Source organism: Protopterus annectens, chromosome 14.part0, assembly GCF_019279795.1.
Source record: "Protopterus annectens isolate FY-2018-M chromosome 14.part0, PAN1.0, whole genome shotgun sequence".
NCBI classification, from domain to species: domain Eukaryota; kingdom Metazoa; phylum Chordata; order Ceratodontiformes; family Protopteridae; genus Protopterus; species Protopterus annectens.
The window spans coordinates 561,578,715-561,601,778 of NC_056748.1; the positions used below are offsets into that span (position 1 = coordinate 561,578,715).

General features: G+C 36.4%; 1 protein-coding gene across 2 annotated transcripts in view; it reads left to right on the forward strand.

The window, feature by feature from the left end:
- RNLS (renalase, FAD dependent amine oxidase) overlaps positions 1–23,064 on the forward strand; it is a 1,470,556-nt gene that overhangs the window by 1,050,398 nt on the left and 397,094 nt on the right. The window lies entirely within an intron of this gene.

Here is a 23,064-nt window from a genome sequence, read left to right on the forward strand (position 1 = left end):
TGAGCTGAACTACAGCGCTAAGTGCTGTCAAAGATACTAGTTCTTAAAAAAAAAAAAAAAAAAAAAAATTAGTGGAGCTGCCAAATCTGCTATGTTGATGAAAAATGAAAATGGACATTCCACATGAAACAACCAGTTTAAATCCATTGAGGTGTGCTAGCAATGCATGGCAGACGTGCATGAAATATCTCATCAGATTTAAAACGTTTCAGATCTCTAAGTCACGTTTACATAAATTGAAAGTGTTCATAGGTTATATGTTTTACTGTTTCTCTTATATTCTGCTAACAGGGCATCTGAAGTATCAGTCTTTTAATACAAGTATCTGGTTTACAAAAACCTATGAAAGTTGAAATAAAGTACAGAGTATTAACAGCAATGTTTTTTAAACATTTTTATAGTGCATAGAAGGTCTGAAATATGAAGTGGTCTGATTTATTCATTCATTCCATGTTTAGAAGCAAAAATGAAGGAAAAGACTGATGGCCCTGATAAAATTAAATCATATTTAGTGGAAACTTTAATTCCTGCCCTTAAACCTAAGTGGGTAATAATTTCCTCTGCTAGGACTTTGCCTTTTTTTTTTTTTTTGCATTTCCCATATATTATTTTCAGTGTTTGATGTCTGTTAGCATTACTGAATAAATATGTTATTTTCTTTTGTTTTTGCTTTTAATAAATTACAGCATTTTGGTTAACAGTGATCATGGTTATATGCAGTAGCTCCAGTTAAAGTACTCAGAAACCACAGATGGTACACAGTCAGTGATACAGTAGTAAAAAGTATATTTTATAACCAGCACTACCCGTTGAATTAGTTATTTAAAGAAAGTGTAATATGTGGGAAGAGCCCCACCCCTATGAAGATTCTGATTACATTACCGTCATTTGTGTCATGTGCATTTGTTTTCCTTTTGGCATCAGTACTCCATTGGCAACAATATTATGTTTTCTGCTATTTTTCCAGTGTGCATGCATGAAAGTCTAAACTACTTGCTAGAACTTATGATTTTGACTGATGATCCTGTTTGTGAAGCTTTATTTTGTATTATTACATTGTATTACTTCGTTGGAGTAAATGTGAATGTTAAAAAAATAACTTAAAAAACATACTGAAAAGTTAATGTTACACATATTTTATATGGAAGATAAAGTCCTGACTAACATCCTGCATGTAGGATGGACAGCAACACCGTATATCCTCCAGTATGTGCCCTCACCCTTTACCCCCCCCTTCACTACTCAGTTTGAATGCCTTCATTATACACAGGCATTATATGATCACATAAATCTTCATAACTGAAAATATATAAAAGAGATCAGCATAGATGACAAAGGAATTGTCTGCTAGTAGCAGATATTAGGGAACTGTTTCTCAAAAAAACATAGGTTGTAGATTGTGCTAGAAAATACAACATTTGTACTAAGTACAACACTAGCCATACAGATTATTTAGATTGCTGGGAGATCAACATTTTACTAGAATATTGAAAATGAAATTTTGAGAAGGAATGTAGCAGAAACTTATTACAGAGAGTATAATAGCAGTGCAGATAGTAGCAGACTTGCATTGCATATGGCAGATAAGTTGGCGAGAGGGTGCCATTTAGTATGTAAACATAGTGATGCTTTCCACAAAAGAAGGCATGTTCATCAAAACACAAATAAAGTAGAAGGATATAAACTGCAATTAGATAAAACAGACAGCTGCTACTTAAGGAGTTGTTCATTACAGTTTCACGATGCATTAGGTATTACATGACAGACTACTGCTTGACATGGAAAAGCCGGCCATTGGAATACTAATGCAGACATCCCAAAGTACTATTCGTTGTGGACAAAAAAGTAATTTACTTACCCAACTTGGAGAGATTACTTAAATGAAATGAATCAAAGATGCTAAAATCATATTCTACATTCCAATGACATGCTTGACAGATACAATTTCTTAAAAGACAGTCATTCAGAGTAAAAGAAAAATATGCATTTACATTCCTTTTAAAAGCATATCAGAACCATCACACCAAAGAGTTGTGTTAGTCTAAATTTAAAATGAAATCTATTCATAAAACTATCATCAGAGTAAATGATTTTATATTTCATAATGTATGAAAATAACAACTGCCTCAATGACTGACATATATATTTATGTATTTTACCATATTTCTTAAATTTGTTAACTAAATTACATGATTTACCCATTAAGAATCTGAATTTTCCTTTCACAGTTTTCAGAATGCTCGACCTGTTAAATCAGGCAGTTCTTCCACTGACTTCAAGAATGTAGCACCTGTAATTTCATAAACTGGATACTATAAATGCTTAAGTCATAAAAGATTTTTCATTCACTGTGAACATCTGCCATTCCAGTTGCTCATATGCAATTTCAGTACTTCTGTTTACTCCTCATGATTTTTAAATGAATATGACAAAATGATTTTCAAATACAAGTCACGATTACTAAACCCATATGATTTACTAAAGCAAAAGTGTCAGTATTCTGATCTGTATCACGGAAAGACCCATTTTTTTCAGACAACCTGAAATGTAACCATGTTGTTGTCTGTAATAAATACTTGCCATTTACTTCTTTTGTCATTTTCATCTTTCCTCTTAAGACTTATACTTTGTTTATTATATACTTTATATAATATGGAATACAAGAATGTTTTTCATGTGTGTCACAGGGATTCTCCAAACAGTTTGACAGCTTATGACCTGTCATTAAGTAATAGTGATAGTTCATTTTTTTTTTTAATTTTATCTAAGCATTTTTTTTATTTCATCTAAGCCTTATGAGGGCTAATTCAAACCACAATTTAAACCATAAAGAAATATGCTTCCCTTTAACAAAAAAAAAAAAAAAAAAACGAAAGGCAGAAAAAGTGTTATTTTAACACGTTTTATTATAAAAGTGATTTATGTAGGACCTTAAGCACAGCTAACGTACTGCAGTTCCAAATTAAACACAAGTTTGGTGATTTTTATTTAAAAGTTAGTTTCCTTTGCTCAACAAGCCTACCATAACTACTTACGAACAAAGAACTTCTAAAAAAGTGCAATAGTTTATGACTGTGCTTGTATTAATTAGATGTACTTAAAGCATACCTTAAAACAAGCACTTTTAAGCCACATGGAACTACACAACAAACTGCACTGTCTGCAAAAAAGCTATGAATGAAATGTTAGATGAAGGTAACTCTCTTAAGCTGTAGTATATCCAAATGAGTTACAAGTACATTATACAGTAAAATATCAAAACATTACAGAGATTTTCCTGGGATGGTAAATATTCAGTGTTTGTAACTATTTAATCATTGCTATCTAGTGCCTAACTATAATCTTGGGATTATTCATTCAGGGAGGTATTCATAATGAATGAGCATGTGTCCATGTCTCATGTACAGAAGGTTGTTAAGACTTGCTGTATAGCAACACCAAAATTCCCAAGTGGCTGTATAACTGATTATAGGGAGATAACAAACCTCTCACTTACACTCTACTGGAATAATATGTACAGGTAAGCGACAAATGCTGTGGCCAGAGCATATCAATTGGATAGTGACACATTCTCACTAGCAAAATCTCTGTGATGATAAAACAAAAATGAAAAAAAAACATGCCCAGTTTAAAAGGGATCAGATACTGTTTACAGCAGTCTTGTTCTGAGTCCAGTGAGAGACCACTCAAGAGATCCATTATGTGATCAGGTGACGTTTGTCAGCATGTAGTTGCTGGTGAAAATGTGGAATAAAAAAAATAAACCGAATCTAAAAACTGTAATACCAACAATTATTGATTTACAGAGGGGAACAAAGTAGACTGTTGAACTCTAGTTTTAGTGCAGTACTAGGTAATCAACTCTGTGTCAATTGAGAAAAGGACACTATCCTGTCCGGCTACCAGAAAATGCATATCAGTCTGCAGAAGACAGTGGTGTAGTCTTTGTAATATACTTAAAAGTATCATGGGGCTTGTTGGGGAGATAAACAATTGTTTGTGTGTGTGTGTCTTTCTGTCACCTATTCAATTTACATGGATGTCCCTGATTTTGGCTCAAAACTGTGCTATGTGGATTACAGAAAAATTGGAAATGGTTAAAGTTATAGACTTGTTTTTCTTCAGAAAATGCATGTTAGTTCAAGTCCTCTTATTTTATTGATCTAAGTTTGTAATAACAGAACTGAAAAAAATGTCCCTGATTTAAGGCACCTTTCCCTGTTTTTTGGCATTGTTCCTGACTCTAGTAACAAAAGGTTGAGAGCTACGTGACAAAATTATTTGTCCAGTACAGGACTCATGACAGCTAAGTCATTTAAAATGAGAAGCAGCCTATCCATGTACAACAGTGAACCATTTAAAAAAAAGTCACATATGGACAGTTCCAATGACTTCATAAAAAATGGAATGAAAACTATTCTGAGCTAAGGTGTAAACACAATCAGGAAGAGTTTCCTCATAAATTACAAATATATTTCAGAAAGTAGTATATGCACAAGAAAAATACATGGAACTAATGATATGTTGTGAAAAAATAAACACAAAGAAAAAAGTTAAAGAGAACAATTACCAACTAATGAGATGACTGGGAAAATGTTTAGAAATTGAGACATACAGTAAAAAAATAATAATAATTCAATGAGTTTAATATAAGCCATTCAAAGGAAAACTGAAGGCATATACCCAGAAGAATAAAGAAGAATGATTAAAAGCAATGAGGGCCACAAGGCTACTGGAAATGGAGAGTGAGTCATGAATCCCACAGAGACATTAATAAACATTTTGAATTAAAACTTCAAAACCCTGAAAGACACGGGGATGAAACGCATTTAGTGGGGGAGGGCAAAGAATGTACACCAGAATATGGGAAAATGTTCACAGATCATTTAAATGCTTGTTCTAGCTTTTAATTTCACTAAAGATGTGAACAGGCAAAAAAAAAAACAATCTGAGAAACTATATGGAAAAAAACAATACCATATGGAATTAAATATGAATGTTTAACACAGCACCACAGTGCATCTGTGTTTGTTTATGCATAACAGTTAATATCTTCCTAGAAACAAGGAAATTCATGAAAATCATTAAATTAAGTTAAATGCTCCTTCTTGAAAATAAGCGGTAAGACTACCATCACATTATTAAAGAGGACCATCCACAGATAACTATGCAGCCACCTGAAAGAAGGCAGTCTTTACAAACCACCAGTTAGAGTAGCCTCCAAGCATCAGCAACTGCATCCACTATTCACAGAGAGAATTCAGTAACTTGATAGTGAAGGCCCTCTCCGGACAGTGACTGATTCAAAAGTCCTGCCTGAAGTATCAAGATTATATAGCTTTTTCACTGCAATGGTCCTTTCTTTTTCTGTTTTAAGCTACTGTGAATTTTACTGTTTTCTTAAGTATATGATAGCATTTGGAATTAACCCCACTTTCCAGTTTGTCCAATGACAGGACTACATTCTGTCACACAAATTCATAAATCATGCTGATGGAGTCTGAAAATGTTGCCACATACATTAGTAAAGAAACAAAAGAGCATTAGGGGCCATGGATAAAAAATCCATTTTAACACAGAATACTTTTGGAATAGTGGGATATAATCACCAGAATTTCAAATGTATTAGCCGTAAGAACTGGTATTATGTTTTCTTACCCAAACACCACACAGAAAACAGTAAAAGAGGTGTGAGGTGCATAATCCCAATGTATATCTCTTTGCACCAGACTTGAGCCAATGACAGATTACAGTTCTAATAGCATAATATTGTTAAACTTAACATTTCTAATATTATATGAGTGAAATTCTTCCTCTACTTTCCTAGTGTTAAAATTTAGTCAGTTCCAATGTTCTTGCTCTCTCTCATTGTATCCTGCAGTTTTGTGTGTGGGTATGTGTGTTTGCACATCTGTCATAGAGTCACAGAAAATATAAGCCACCTGAGCCTACTAGCCATTTATGCCTTGTTGTATCCACACATAAACATTACTTCCTTTTTTTTCAAGGAGCAACAGGCCAATCATACAGGGGCTATCGTGGGACTCCACACATATCTGCTGACCTCACACAATAGTGAAAGTTTTGAAACATGAGGAGAATAAATCTAAGATGACTTCTCTGCTTAATCTAACAGGAGCTTATTGACATCAAGCAGGAATGGAAATCAAACCAAACGTAGATAAAAGTCAGGCAGCGACTGAATATGCCAAGAAACAAAAGAAGGAATGTAAAGTAAAGGACTAGATGAGAAGGCAAGAAATGTGGAAAATGCATAAATATAGTTGCAAGTACAGAAAACTTCTGAAAGAACCTCATGTTGATCCGGAACAAATATAGGAATGGTTAAGGAGAGGCAAATTCAAACCAAGAGATGAAAGGTTAATAATGGTGTCCCAAGATAGTGGGGTATGTACACATTGGTTTACAAAGTCCATTGAACATGTGGGAGAAACAGACAAATGTAGATTTTGTAAAACCGAACTGGAAACAGATGCACACCTTGTTGCTGGTTTTGACATATTAATGTCAAAGATTAATTAATTAATTAATTAATTAATTAATTAATTAATGAAAGATTGTATACTGAAAAGCATAATAACATGGCAAGACTGTTGCTCTGGGGATTGTGCAAACATTATGGTATTGAAGTGGCTGAAAAACACTGCAAACATGAGCCACAAAGCATCATAGAAAATGATGAAGTATACATCACATGGGATCACCAATTACCAACAGTTCAAAAGACAGATGCTAGAAAACCGTATAGAAGTCCATGAAAAGAAGACAAAAGTAGCATTTATCATTGAAATCGCCACATCCAGTGACTACAGTGTCTTGAGTACCAAAAGACACAAAGTCATAAAATATCAGGATTTGCAGGCAGAAATGAGAGCAATGTGGAAGAAATATACCTAGACAGTTCCAGTAGTAGTAGGAGCAATGGGTATTATAAAAAAAAATCTACACTCGTATTTAGACATATTACCAATACATGTAACCCCATACAAATTGCAGGAGTCACTACTGGGCGCATTGCTGGTGCTGCGAAGAGCACTTCTGATTGACATCAAAGATTGAAACAATACTAATTTTGTGAATTTTAATTGTATTTTGACTTAGGAATGTGATCCATTCCTGTCATGGTAGAAGCCTAAAAGACTTGAAGAAATTTAAAAAAAGGGCAAATTTGTGGATAACTATACAGTTGTCTAACTTCTTTCTGAATGAAGAAAGTGTATTATGTTGCTTAGTTTATTTGTTCCATAGAAGTGGTAAGTAATGTGTGACAAATCTCTCTTCACCATATTTTGTTTATTTCCCTGGTTCTGCTGTTAGCGAGACTGCTTGACTTGTGGAAATAAAAGAGTTCTTGGACAACTGGATCTCTAGTGACCTAAAATGCGAGGCACAGATCACCCCTAAGGAGTCTATAGGCCACTGAATAAAGGTTCAATGCTTCCAGCCTTTCCTAGTAGCTCTTATCTTTCATGTTTATGATCTTTTAAGTTAGGAACCTCTGTGATCCTAACTGCATTTTAAAGTAATTCCAAAAGGGGCATTGTATTAGACAATAAATCTGATCAGTGTGGAATTTAGAGGGGTAAAAAAATTCCATAGATCTTGATGAAATACCTTTTGTAGTCAGCTGTACCAGGTAAAAATATTTCCTAAATGCATTTGCAAAGTGATGGTCGAAGACAAGTGAATTACCAGCCCATGTTCCAAAGTCTTTCACCACACATTCATTTTGAAGTGTGATGTTATCTATACCATAAGGTGGATGAAGGGATTGTTTACCAAATGGGATGCTAGTGCACCTTTTTGCATTTAGTTTTAACTCATTTTTTGAACAGCAGTTGTTGACATGTCTGAGTTCCAGCTGGAGCTTCTGCATATCAGAGGGGAGACTTGAGGAAGAAAGCAAGTTTGCAGTAGTCTGCAAACTTGCTTAGCCAAAGATCCCCAGTTTTAATTTCCAAATCTGCAAAGTAAATGCCAAATAACATGGGCCCCAACACAGAGCCCTCAGGAACACCACTGGTCACCTTCTTGTTTACTGAAGATGCACCTGCCTCCCTTGCCACATGATTTGTCGCTCTCAACCAATTTGCTATCCACCTATATAGGGGTCAGTTAGGAGCTCCTTTAGCTTGTTTATGATGTCTGCATATGGAATGGTGACAAAAATATTAGCCAGGATGAGGTAGTCTGTATGGACAGCCTGTTCACTGTCCATGGCTTATGTTACTCTCTCAAAGAAGTTGACCTGATTCATTAGACTGGATCTACCCTTAACAAAGTGGCATGGGGGTCAAATCTTATAATATTTTCATTATCATAGAGTTAAGATATGTTCCATGGCTTTACAGGTGAGACTAGCCAGATTAATGATTCTGTAATTTCTGGGGTCGATAGTGGGTCCAGTCCACCATTGTGAAGTGGTATCACATCATCTGTGCTCCGTACTTTAGGGACAAAACAAGTTGTGAAGCTCAGGGTGAATATCCATAAGAGCAAGTCCACTAGGGTGTTTTCTGTGTTATTAATCAGGCAACATAATAAAGAGGACAGGATAGAAATGGTGTGGGAATTGTGGTGAGGGAGACACTTCAGAAGGCAGTGAGTAATATCATCAGAATTAATGACAGACCCGTGACAGTCAGACTGCAGTCAAATGTAGGGCAGTATTCATAATCTCATCCCATGGCTCACAGCAGGGTTGTGATAGTGAAGAAAAGATTGTGTTCAGACAACAGCTGCAGGATCTACTAGATAAATCAGTACAACATGAATCAGTATTGATAATGTGTAACTTGAATGCACATATTGGGACAGACAGAACAGGATATGAGGACAGTCTAAGTTCGCATAGGTGGGGCAACAGGAATAAAGAAGGAGAGGCCATTCTAGACTTCAGTCTGGCAAATGGCTTGATAGTAGCCAACACATGGTTCAGAAAGAGAGACAGTCACAAGATCCCATACAAGAGTGGCTAACATGCAACTCAAGTAGACTTCCTCCTAGTAAGGAAATGCACTGAGGTAGAATCATCAGTTACAAAGTTATCCCCACAGAAACAGTTGGCCCACAGCATAAAACACTGGTTGCCACAATCAGCTGCAAGCAGTGGTCAGAAAAGACCCTAAGGTCAACACAGATCAGGCTGAAGACTTAGAGGTTGACTGGAAAGAAAGCACAACAGTTTAAGGAATTACTCACGGCTCTAGCACCTCAAGAGGAAGAAGAAATAGGTAGAAATTCAAGAAGAATGGCAGCACCTCAAAACAGCATGCGTGAGGACTACAGAACAGACATGCAGCTGAGAGAGGTATGGAAATAAGGTACATAAGGAAAGCTGATGGTGGAATGCAGAAGTCCAGGAAACCATCAAAAGAAAGAAGTTGTGCAGGAAAAAGTGGGAAATAGTAAAGGACAGCATGGGCTATGAAGGAATACTGGTTGGCTAACAAAGAGACTAAGAAAGAAATTGCAATAGTAAAGAACAAGGCATCAGAGGCACTCTACTAGTTCTGGAAAGTGAGTCAGTAGATGGCACAAAGAAGCTATATGAGGTTGCAAGGCAAAGACAGAAAGATTAAAAAGACAGGTCAGGCATCCTTCATAACCACCATTGTCCACATTGATGAGGAAGTCCTTCTTTGTGGCACAACTTAAGGTATGGCATCCAGATCCAAGGAAATTATAGTCCCGCTGTACTCAGCCCTCATTAGACCAATAATCAAGTATAATGCTCTATTTGGAATGTACTTGACTAGGCACTTACAGCAGCTGGAGTGACCTCAGAGGTTCCTCACAAAGAAAATACAGGGTATAAACAACATGTCCTATGCAAATTGACTAAACGCTTTACCCCTTTTCTCTATCTCCTGCTGGCCATTAAAGGGTGACTAATGCCTGACTTACAAGGCACTCACAAATACAGCCTTGATAGAGCTACTACACATCACCAAGTCAAACAACACAATGGTCACCCGATCTAAGGGATCTAAACTTAGTCAGTAACACAAACAAAATATGGTGGAGAGACAGATATGTGTCTCAGAGACTGTCTTCTTTGAACAGGCTTCCTAGTCACATTATAAAGAGCCCTTCCCTCGCCCTCTTCAAATGCAGTTTGGATCAATGGATGGGGAATCACCAATTCACACCTGGGGTAGCACCTATGTCCCTTATGGACAGGGCTGTCTGTAAGATACTCAAGGCATAAGCACAAATCCATGCAACCATTTTTCCCCCTAGGGGCCATATATTGTGTTAAATTGGGTTATACTGTCTAGACTTATAAGGGCTTTTATGCTGTTAGCCTAGCAATCTCGTATAAACCTATAAGAGATGCCAACAACAACCTGCTCACCAGTCCACAGCCATCAAAATAGGATAGAAGGAATACTTCCAGCAGCTTCTGAATGAAGAAAACACCACAGAAGCTGTACTGCCTAGACCCAGTCTATGATGAGAGAAGAGGAGGAGCCCACCGTAGTAGACGTAAGCACAGCACTAAGGAAAATGAAGTCAGGGAAAGCAGCAGTCTCAGATGAGGCCACAGCAGATATGATAAAAATGCTGGGTGAGCTAGTGAAGAAATGACTCTTGAGGGTGCTCATAGCAGTATGGAGAGAAAGGTATATTGCAGATGATTGCAAAATAAGCATATTACCGCCAGTGTTTAAGATCAAAGGGGACATTCACAACTGTAGGCAGTACAGAAGTATCAAACTCCTGTCTCATTGCATGAAAGTTCTGGAGAGAATGATTGCTAAATGAATATGCAGAGTAGTAGAAAGCAAGATGGGAGATGAGCAGTTCAGAATTCAGATCAGGATGCAGCACAGTTGACCTAATGTTTGCAGTGAGACAGGTAGTTGAGAAGAAGCTAGAGATGAGGAAAGAGACCAACTGGGCATTCCTAGACTTTGAGAAAGCATATGACAAGGCCCCCAGAAAGCTGATTTGGGCAGTCCTGCAGTGGTTCAAAGTACCAGAAACATTGGCAGAATTAGTGCAAGGTATGTAGAAGGACCCAATGACTCAAGCATGAACTGTGTTTGGTTTTACAGAGGTGTTCCCAATGGAAGTGGATGTGTATCAGGTTTCAGCTCTGAGCCCACTGATGTTCATACTGGTGATCAACTACTTTAGCAAACAATATGGAGGGGAAACATCAACAAAGTTGCTGTTTGCAGATGATGTGGCATTTCAGGCAGACTCTGAGCAAGAACTTGAGCAAAGGACAGGAGAATAAAATGCAAAAGTGAATGCACATAGGTTGAAACAGAGTACAGATAAGACAGTTATAGTGGAAGCAAATGCAGGAAATCAGAAGAAATTGAGAATTTGAGATAGAAAGGAAAATAGTGTGACAGGTTTACACCTTCAAGAATCTGCAAGGGGTAGTTGCAGAGAAGGGAACTCTGAATGCGGAAGCAAAAGCTAGAATCAGAGGGGCTGCAGCCAACTGGCACAGGATGTCAGGTGTAGTCTATGACAGAAGAAAAAAATGCCAAAGAAGCTGAAAAGTAACGTGTATAAAACAGTGGAGTGACCTGTACTGCTGTATGATACAGAAAACCAGGCAGTAAAGCCAAAACAAATGGGGAAGATAGAGTTGACAAAGATGAAGTGACTGAGATGGGTGGTAGGATGCATACTGTGGGACAGACAAAGAAATGAGGACATAAGAGCAGAAGCCAAAGTAGCTCCAATTGTAGGAAAAGTTCAATAGCTCCAATTGCAGAAAAAGTTCAAAGAGAACATATTACTGTGGTTCAGACATATGTGCAGAAAAGCAGAAGACAATCTGGTGAAGAAAAGTTGGGACAGACAGGAAGAAAGCAAGAAGAAATGAGGGCATCAAGCAAAGAGGTAGATGGACTGCGTGAAAGAAGACCTGTGACAGTCAGGCATGACTGTCAAAAAAGCAGGAGAGTGGCACTGAATAGAGAGAGAGAGAGATAATGACAGTTGACAACACCCAAGTCCTATGTAGAAAATGGGAAAAGGGGGTTGATGATGATGATCTATATTATATCTGTATATCTAGCTGTCTATATAGATATCAGAGTGGTTAAGTTGATCAAAACTCCCAGATGTCGACATCTGTTTTGTTGGCACACTTTGCTTGATGAAATACATGGGCAACACGTGCAGAATCGACAATCTACAGGGTTGCGGAATATGCCTCTTCTGAGAGTAGTATATATAATTTACTGGGTTTGTAGTGGTGCACAGAGGCTTACCCCCTGCAGACAATTATGTTTTTTTTTTGTTTGCTTGTTTAGGAAAATTACATGCACCAAGGTTCTTTCTCAGTGCATGTGTGGTAGCATGTCGATGTTCAGTTTAAAGAAATTTTGTGGTCAGTGCATGTATATACTTATCTATAACTAAATCTATGTTTAAAGTGGATTTAAAAAGTTTACACACCCCTGTTAAAATTTCAGGTTTTTGTGATATATAAAAAAATGAGATCACAATAAATCATTTCAAAACTTTTCCCACCTTTAATGTGCCTATAACCTGTACAATTCAATTGAAAAACAAACAAATCTGTTAGGGGAAAAAATTTAAAAAAATAAAAAACATACAATATGCTGGTTGCATAAAGTGTGTACACCCTTAAACTAATACTTTGTTTTGTGTGCATACCCTTAAACTAACACTTTATTGAAGCACCTTTTGATTTAATTACGGAATTCAGTCTTCTTGGGTAGGAGTCTATCAGCATGGCACATCTTGACTTGGCAATGTTTGCCCACTCTTCCTTGCAAAAGCACTCCATATCTGTCAGCTTGTGAGGCCATCTCTTATGCACAACCCTCTTCAGCTCACCCCACAGATTTTCTATTGGATTTGGGGCTGGGCTCTGGCTGGGCCATTCCAAAATTTTAATTTTCTTCTGGTGAAGCCATTCTATTGTTGATTTGGATGTATGCTTGGGGTCACTGTCGTGTTGAAAGGTAAACTTCCTCTTCATCTTCAGCTTTTTAGGAGACGCCTGAACATTTTGGGCAAAAGTGACTGGTATTTGGAAATGTTCATAATTCCCTCCACCTTGACTAAAGCCCCAGTTCCATCTGAAGAAAAGCAACTCCAAAGCATGATACTGCCACCACCATGCTTCACTGTAGGGATGGTGTTCTTTTGGTGATGCAAAGTATTGTTTTTGTACTAAACGTACCTTTTGGAATTGTGGCAAAAAAGTTTAACTTGGTCTCATCAGACCATAACACATTTTCTCACATGCTTTTGGGAGAATTGATGTATTGTTTTGCAAATTTTAGCCAGGCCTGGATGTTTTTCTGTATAAGAAAAGATTTTCATTTTGCAACCCTACCCCATAGTCCAGACAGATGGAGAATACGGGAGATTGTTGTCAGATGTAGTACACAACCAGTACTTGCCAGAAATTCCTGCAGCTCCTTCAGTCTTGACAGCCCCCGCAACCACTTTTTGACTTGTCTTTTCATCAATTTTGGAGGGACATGCAGTTCTTTGCAACATCACTATTGTCCCATATTATCTCCAGTTTTTGATGACTGTCTTCACTGTGTTCCATGGTATACCCAATGCTGTGGAAATTTTTTAGTACCCTTCTCCTGACTGATACCGTTCAATAATGAGATCCCTTTGATGCTTTCTAAGCTCTCTGTGAACCATGGTTTTGCTGTAGCAGGCAACTGAGTAAATGTCAGAAAAATCCTACTAGGACACCTGAACTTTATTTGGGGTTTATCAGAGTGTCTTTAATTCATGGCAGGTGTGTACCCAAGAAGACTGAATGCTGTAATTAAATCAGAAGGTGCTTCAACAAAGTTTTAGATTAAGGGTGTGCACACTTATGCAATCAGCTTACTGTACTATTTTTATTTTTTATATTTTTCCCCTCACAGATTTGTTTGTTTTTCAGTCGAATTGTACAGGTTATAGGAGACATTAAAGATGGGAAACGTTTTGAAATGATTTATTGTGGTGTCATTTTTTATATCACAAAAAACTGGCATTTTAACAAGGTATGTGTAAACTTTTTATATCCACTGTAATCAACACTGGAAAAAGTACAGTTTTTATCATTTCAAGATAAAAACACACAAAGTTGATTTTTAAGCCAACATCAACTATTCTTTAAAATGTATTTATCTATGCCCAGGCTTTCTACCACAACCATCTTTTTTTATTTTATCTTGCACATGTTTATCATCTCTATTTTTATTATACAATAATGCTTTGCATCTTCTTTTCAAATAATCTTCAGATTGCTACAATTTCATCTAATTCTCATGTTCACAGTTTTTCATATTTTCTATATAACATCATATCCTTTATTTTTTTAAATCCTTCCCATTTACATTCCTTTTAAAACTTCTTTTTACATTTTTAAAAAACAGTGTTGTGCTGTTTCTTCCTCATTACACCCATCACATTGAATTCATCCAGTGCCTTATATTTCATATGACTTTTTAACAGGTAACTTATCCAAGAACATTTTCCACAAGAAATCCCCTATTTGATAAAAATCATCAATACTTTTCCTTCTTTTATTATAAAAATACACCTTATTTTAATTCCTTCCAATGATGTACCATACAGCATTCTTCTATAATATTGTCATACCATAATTTTCTGTTTTCATCAATCTCATTAATTTTCACATTCCAATAATTTTATTTGTTTTTAATCTTATTTACCTTCTGTCTTTTCTTGCTTAGCACCTCTCCCCCCTTCATATTTCCATCCCTTTTATATCATACCTTTAACTATTTCCTCATTGTTTGCAACTCTATCTTTGTCACTATTTCATCTTAATTACCCATAGAAAATGCATAGATGCTAAGTATAGCATAGGATTTCTTTTTTATATTCAAACCTTTCCCTTTTTATTATATATCATCCCTGTTTTCATTGGATTCAGTCTTGATCCCCAATTAAGTTCTAACATCTCTTTCTCCATTATATATGGAAACATGAATACTGCTTTCCCCCAAAATATTCTAGTTTTCTTAATTCGTAAGAGTTTGACAGATACACTTTTTATGTAAATGATAGATTAAAACTTCTCCACAATGTAGCATTTTTTCTTTCTTCCAACATTATTTTGCATTGCAAAAATCTCTAAATTTCACATATAATACAATTATTTACTTCCTAACATAATATATTTTACTTATTTTCTTAGTTTCATCAAGCCCTATGCTTTTCAACTTATTTAACTGTAACCCATGTTAATTTAAGAATTCTTCCACTTGTACAACCTCTTCACTTATTCATATCTTATTTTTAGCCACACTCACTAAATCATCTACATATTACAGACATGTCAGTCAGTATTATAACTCCTTTTACCATCTCCCATTTTGATTGTTTCATTTTACCCATACATGTTTGAATTATTGTGTTCTTTATCCATACAGACACATGCTTAGTAGACACCCCTTTCCTAACTTTTACCTTTTCTCCAATCCCATCATTTACCATAACTTTCACCCATGATATTTCATAGCATACTTTTATAATAATAAAATGTTTCTTTTATCCCACATCTGGCTAGGCTCTTCCATATCACTTCTTGACTCACATTAACCAACACCTTTACTGCATCACTTCATTAGAGTTACTTCCTAATTTTCTTTCTAAATTATATTTGTTACTTTTTATGCTATTATTAATATTCTCTTCACCTCAATCCCCATGATACTGAAAGTAATTTTTCCTATAACGTTATCAAAAATCTTCTGCATCCTTTTTTGTTTTATGTTCATAAAGACATTATAATTTGTGTTTCTCAGCATTATCTATCTACATTCTTTTACTATCTTTTATTTCAACTTTTTTCTATATAAACTCAATTAGTCCATGACAAATCCTTTAATCTGTTATTCCTTTTCTAGCCATTAATTTAATATTTTCAGAATGTTAGTTTCTCATTTTCATTCATTTCTTTATAAAATTTGTAACCTAATCCATCAGTTATTTTCTTTCTTTAATTATATATTCCATTTCCCTCTCTCATACTGATCTCCTTTTGTAAAGAATTCTTAACATTTTCAGGTTTATTTTACAACCTATACTAATTTTCGAACTATTTCCTTTTCATACATTATACTCATAAAACTTTCCAGAATTTTCATTATTCCTCTCTCTGTGTATGTACACACACACACACACACACACACACATATATATATATGAATATATTCATTAAACATTGTTCCCATTCTTTTTTCCTCTTCCGTTAAACTAATGAAGCTGACTCTTTTTCTTCTGAAAAAAAAAATCTTTGTCTGAACAACATTGTGTGTGTGTGTGTGTGTGTGTGTGTGTGTGTGTGTGTGTGTGTGTGTGTGTGTGTGTATATATATATATATATATATATATATATAAATTATATATATATATATATATATATATATATATATATATATATGATTCTGTGATTCAGCATGTATCTTAAGTGAACTCCCTATTAACTCTGCTGGAACCAAACTGTCTTTCTTGGTAGAACAGTCAGAATTATGTTTGATCTGATATACCTTGACTTATTGCTTTGTCCTTAACTTTTCCTATATAATGACATGTTCTAAAATGACTAAAGTTGGCAATTTCAGCTTATTCCTTATCTAAAAATCAGGAAAATACTTGCTTTCAATTGCATTTACAGCTGCATCATTCTTTATAAGTCTAAATGCTATTTTATTTAATTGTACTATACTTAATTACTTAATTGTACTATACTTTTTCAGTGTTTGATTAACATAGCTGGTTCTGTTATGTTTATACAGCTGCTTGTCTGTTACTGCATTGCTGAAGTATTCTTATATTTTTAAAGTGAGTCCGACAGTCCGGTGTGATTATGTTATGTTTAACAGTCAGTGGTAGTTGTTCTGTGGTAAAGAATCAATTGCTTCTGTATTTTGTGAGTCAGCATTACTGGCTGAAGCACTTGCTAATTTTCTGTTAGTTCTTTCATTTTCCATGCTTGGATAAAGAGTGCTGAGCTCTGCTCTGTACAGTGATGTGCAATGTTCATTTTCCATGCTTGGATAAAGAGTGCTGAGCGCTGCTCTGTACAGTGATGTGCAATGTTCTGCTAGATAGACACAGGCTCTTCCAGTTTCATATTATCTACAAACAACTCTAGTCATTTTCACTTAGAGTAAGAGACTGAAGCTATATTCCTGAGCTGAGTCATGCCCAGTACTGTATTACATAACTGGGAACTCTATTATTCATCTTATCTGTATTACTTTTTATCCCCTTTTATTTTACAAATACAAATCTATTAACAAATCCTTAAGACACATTCCCATAATATCAGAAATATATTATTCTATATAACTACTAATTACTCAAATATTTTCTTACACATCAAATAATATCATGCTTTAGTGTATTCTTGGACTAGATGAAGACCTTTTATATCTCCACAAAAATGAACAGTCCCAACAATACTACACCAATGGATCTAAACTTGCTTCAAAAAATAAACTAAATACAGTGGAGACGGAGAGAGATTCATCCCCCAATGCATACACTTCTCTGGAACAAACTTCCACTCCCAATTAAGCAATATGACACAATTTTTCTTCAGAAAGACTATAGACAACTGGATGGGTATCCACAAATTCACAGCTGGCATAACTCCCTAACAAAAAAGGAGAGTTTTAAGGGTGGGTGCTGGCAAGGCATATATTGCCAATGGGCCCATTTGCTTTGTATTTACTACAATTCTGTCTTGGCTTTGTATTTCAAAAGATCATCTGCAAACTTGATTTTTTTAAATGTTCTCAGTTAGGACTGCTGATCATAATAGACCATTGTGTAATAGACTTTTACTCATTATTGCCTGTTTTGTTCTTAAATATCCATTAACAAGACTTGTGGAGTGTAAACACGCATGTCTTTATGTAAAAAGATTTGCTATATTATTTCTCACCACTAGAAATCCTCTCAAAACAGATTTTGGCTTCACTTAATTGTATGCTTCTGTACTTTCTCATTTAAATTCTACTGTAATATGAGTAGTGCACTGGTATTGCCAGTTGCATATCATAAATTTTTATTCATACTGTACATATATGGCCTCAGATTGGTTAACACTTGCCATTCCTTGATATCCCAGTACATTTTCTGAAGACTAGAAGATTGTGTTCTATAAGGGAAGATTCTGTAGATGAATCTTGGTCAAGATATTCAATGAAAGGCATTATGATAAAGTAAATGTTTTTTTTTTCAGATTACTCGCAGGTTGCTAGACTTGATAGAAATAAGATATTATACAAATCTGATAATATGTGTCCAAATATGAGTTTTAAAAAAAATTTCAATAAATATGACTTCAGCAAAAGACAGGATGATTGTATTCTTTGAGATAATGTCTTATCTGACAAAATTGTTTCAGTCATTAAGAAAAATTGGAGGATTTTTAAGAATGATGCTAAACTAAAATGGAGCTTTTTAATGCTCTTTTGTTTTCTTATTACAAAAGAAAAACCATAGCAGATTATTTACCAGTCATTTTATTTTTTTTCTAATAGATTGAATTGTATTAGTCTGGACAATGTGGGATCTTTCCCTGTGGTGACTGTATAATTTGTGTTCTAGTGTGTAAAAAAAATGATAGAATTAATAAAATGGACGTTAAAGATAATTTTAGCTGCCCAAGCAGAGAAGTGGTTTAAGCCTACAGCTGTCCATGTAATTTATTTATATATGTGAGACAAAATGAATGTTGGCTACTAGGATTAAGGAACACTTAAGAAATGGGCATAAGAATGTCCAGGAGAGTCCATTATCAATTCATTTTAATGAATTTTGTCATGTCCCCACTCTGGGCCAGTAATTAAGGAGCCCGAATCCTTGCCACTGGTACTTGAGAGGGATGTTCACTTGAAACCAAAAATGGATACACTCAGTATTTCCAGATGTAGCTCTTTTCATCAAGCACAATTTCCCATAAGAGCACACAAGGAACACACTCAGTCCAGGGGTTGTTTTCTCTCTCTTTGTCTCTCTTTCTCTATCTCTCTTCAGATCCAAAATAAGACTCCCCACTGGCACAGCTTTAGGGTTGAGTCCTCAGCTGAGTGTCCAAGCCAAGTCATCCAGCACCCTCTCTGTGAAACCTGTGTTTCATCCCTGCTCCAAGCAACTGACACACATACTCTTTGAGATTTAATTTGCGCGTGCACGCACACACACACACACACACACACACACACACACACACACACACACACACACACACACACACACACACCTATGAAAGGCTAGCTCAGATTTACTAACCTAACTATGCCTTCTTCCCAGCCTATAAGGTTGTTACACTGCCACCAGACACTCCAAAGCCAACTACTCCAAGGCTTTTACAAGGCTACCCAATTATACTGAGTGAAATTAATATTAATACACATGGCAGTGTTTGGCCAATGCAACAAGGCTTTCAGAAGTGGCCGGAGCTGTCACCAAATGTATATAAGTACTCTCAGAGATTAAAATATTCTCTAAAAGACTAGGCACAATGAAAAGTTTAAATATATTTAATAATAAATAATAAAAGAATATAAAAATACTAAATATCTTTTTGCAATAAACACCAGAGTTTCAACCACAGGAAATATTAAAAATAACAAAGGTGGACAGGTTACAGAAAAACAATACTTAACTGATCTCACTATATTTTCCTGACTAATCTAAAGAATTGTTATTTCCTGGTTACCTACTAGAGCAAGGCAAGATGAAGTAGGTGAGGGGTCCTTCCTTGTTAGGTTACAAAAACAGACTGCTCTGAGACTTTAGTCTCACCTAGTATTAAACATTATTTTAATGATGGATTATAGAAGGACATCACATACATCTGATCATCTGACTTCTGGTTCTCATGCAACCCCCCATTGCTAGACTGGCAGGATTTAGAACATATGTGTCAATAATACACATGCACATAGAGCTTGCTAAGATCTGATGCAACTTTTGGAAGTCATAAAACCATTTCAAACTTCTACCCTCCCAGAGTAGCAATTAGTTCACTGCTAAAGACAATACAGAAGGTTTCCTAGTGCTTGTTTTTCCAGACAATTTGCTCTGGATGCAATCATAACTGTAAGATACAATCTTTATGGCCTAAATTAAGTAATTTAATTTCTTAATATTTTTCAAAGCTATGAGCTTAACCTCTTCTCTTCCAGTATTCTCCCTTAAAATATATACATTTAATCAGTTACAATACAGTACAATATGATATACATGTACATTTATTTTCTGTCCAGCAGGACACACTATTGATACATTTTTAACACAAGCAACTTTACAAATATATTTTTCAACACACGCATCTGTACAAATCAGTTCAATATAAAAATTACATATAATTCTTTACAAAATTCCAGCTAGCTGTACTGACATATGTCATACATCCACTGTCCTTTTTCTCCTGGCATAGCTGACAGAACTACACATCATCACATCTCTCCCCACTTTGAAGACTCAAGCTAGTTTCTCAAGTGACCCTGGAGAAATGTTGCTTGAGAGGAATAAGCCAATCTGGGAATTTATTAATCCATACCCTATCTTGAGAGTCCATCTGCATTGGTATTGCTAACCCCACTACAGTGCTGCACTGTAATATCATATGCCTGCAACCATGGGCTCCACCTTAGTAACTTGGCATTTTGCTGCCTGTCTCAATGTAGCAATATTAAGGGATTGAGGTCTGTAACTACAGTGAATTTCCTTCCATACAAATAAGACTGACTTTCTGCAGTGCCCATACTACGGCTAGACATTATTTTTCTACAGCTGCATTACATTCCTCCCTGGGTTGGAGTCTAAAGCTAAGATATACCACTGAGAGCTCTTCTCCCTCTGAAGAAACCTGGCTGATTACAGCCCCCACCCTATGTTCAAAGCATCCACCTGCACAACAAATTTGTTGCTGTAATTTGTACTGGCTACCACAGGAGGTCCTCCCAAAGCTCCTTTAAGTTTTTGAAATGCCTGCTCATAGGTTGGGGTCCACACTACCTTGTCTGGCCTGTTTTTCCTCATCAGGTCTGTGAGGGGAGCTATTGTACTAAAATTGGGATTGAACTTTCTATAATACCCCACATCCCCAAGAATGCCCTCACCTGATTTTTGGTAACAGGAGCAGGCTACACCTTAATGGCTTCCACTTTGGCAGGTTCCGGCCTGAACATAGCACTCCCCACTCTATGTCCCAGGTAGGAGACCTCTACCATTACCACCTGACACACATACTGGGCTTAATGGTCAACCCTGCCCTTTACAGTCTGCCCAGGACCTCCCTGACATGCTAAAGTTACTCATGCCAGGAATGGCAATATCGTCCAGGTAAGCAAGGGCATAATCTTCTCTCCTGCTAGGATATAATCTACCAGCCTCTAGAAGGTCACTGGGGCATTTCTCATTGAAAAGGGCATCTTTGTGAACGCATGTAATCTGAAAATGTCACAAAGGCTGCCTCTCTGTACCAGTGGGGGTCAAGGGCACCTCCCAGTAGCCCTTGGTCAGATCAATAGTGGTCAGATATGTATCACTACCCAGCTGTTCTAAGGCTTCATCTGTCCTAGGTATGAGGTAAGAATGAGTCTCTGTGACTATTTAGTTTCCTGTAGTCCACACAGAACCTGGTGCTGCCGTCTTTCTTTGGTACCAGTGTGAAGATTGGTAGAGATGGGTGAATATTGCCAGCCTAGCCAGATAGAATTGTGCAGATAATTCTATCATTTGTAAATATGAATGTTGAACTTAAAACAATCTGGCAACATTGCCATCTGCTGTAATGAAAGCTAAGTCAAGCATTTCTTGTTGGTCCTTTGAAATTAAAATTATTTCATTACTGCCTTTGATGTTTTACAAGTCAGCTTCAGTCCGGCTAGATGAAGGCTTCCTGCCTATTGTTTTAAGGCTACAGTTAATGAACTGAATTTACATGTGGAATGTCCTTTATTGTACTAAGTGTAAAATAATGTAAATGCAGTTTCGGTCAGCCTGGGAACACCAGGAAAGTGTAAAAGCTGATGTAATGTTTAGCAGGACTGCAGTTTCAATTTAAACAGTGAGAACCAGAGATTATTAAGCATTTTTGTCTGACTATCGAACTCAGCACTCGGCCTGTTGCTCTATGTAAGTAAGTTATTTTAGAAGTGTGTTTTCTTGTAGCAATAGCTAGGAATTAGAAAATTTAGACTAAGTATTTTTCTGTGATGTCAGAACTGTACTACTGATTTAGTTTAAGTATTTCTGTGTGATGTGTCTGTGTGGTTGTGTAAACTCTTATCTCAAAGTGTGTGTGTGTCAGCTACTTGGGCAGGGACATGAAGCACTGGTTGGACAGAGAGGGTGCTAGAGATTTTAGCTTGCCCACTAGGCTGAGATCTGGACCCTATAACTGTGCCAGTGGAGAGTCTTATTGGGGACCTGGGGAGCAAGGGAGCAACCAGCCCCTGACTGACTGTGATCTCTGTGTGCTCTTAAGGGAAATTACACTTTACTGTGTGTATTTGTTATCCTTTCCTCCCATATGAGACACCCTCTCTGGTGTTAGTGGTGAGGATTGAGGTTCCTTGATTGCTGGGCCAGGGCACGCAAGTCACATATTAATTAACCAGCACTACAGGGGAGGCCCAGGGACTGCTGGACTCCTGGATTACCCCCAGTTCTAGTTTCCTGTATCTCTTCCCTCAGAGTCTGTCTTACTTGCTCAGGTACCCTGTAAGGGACCTGATTGTTTAGCCTTTGGGGTCCTGTATCCATATGGTGCTGCAGCAGTAGGACACACTGTTCATACATTTTTAAGACAAGCAACTTAACAAATAAATTTTTCAACACAAGTGTCTGTACAAATCAGTTCGATACACAAATGACATATAATTCTTTACAAAATTCCAACTAGCTGTGCTGGCATATGTTACACATGCACTGCCCTTTTTCTACTTGCATAACTGGCAATACTGCACACCATCACAGATTTCATAATTGTGAGTCAATGAATTTAAAAGTTACTGTTCTGAAGCAAGTATATTTGCA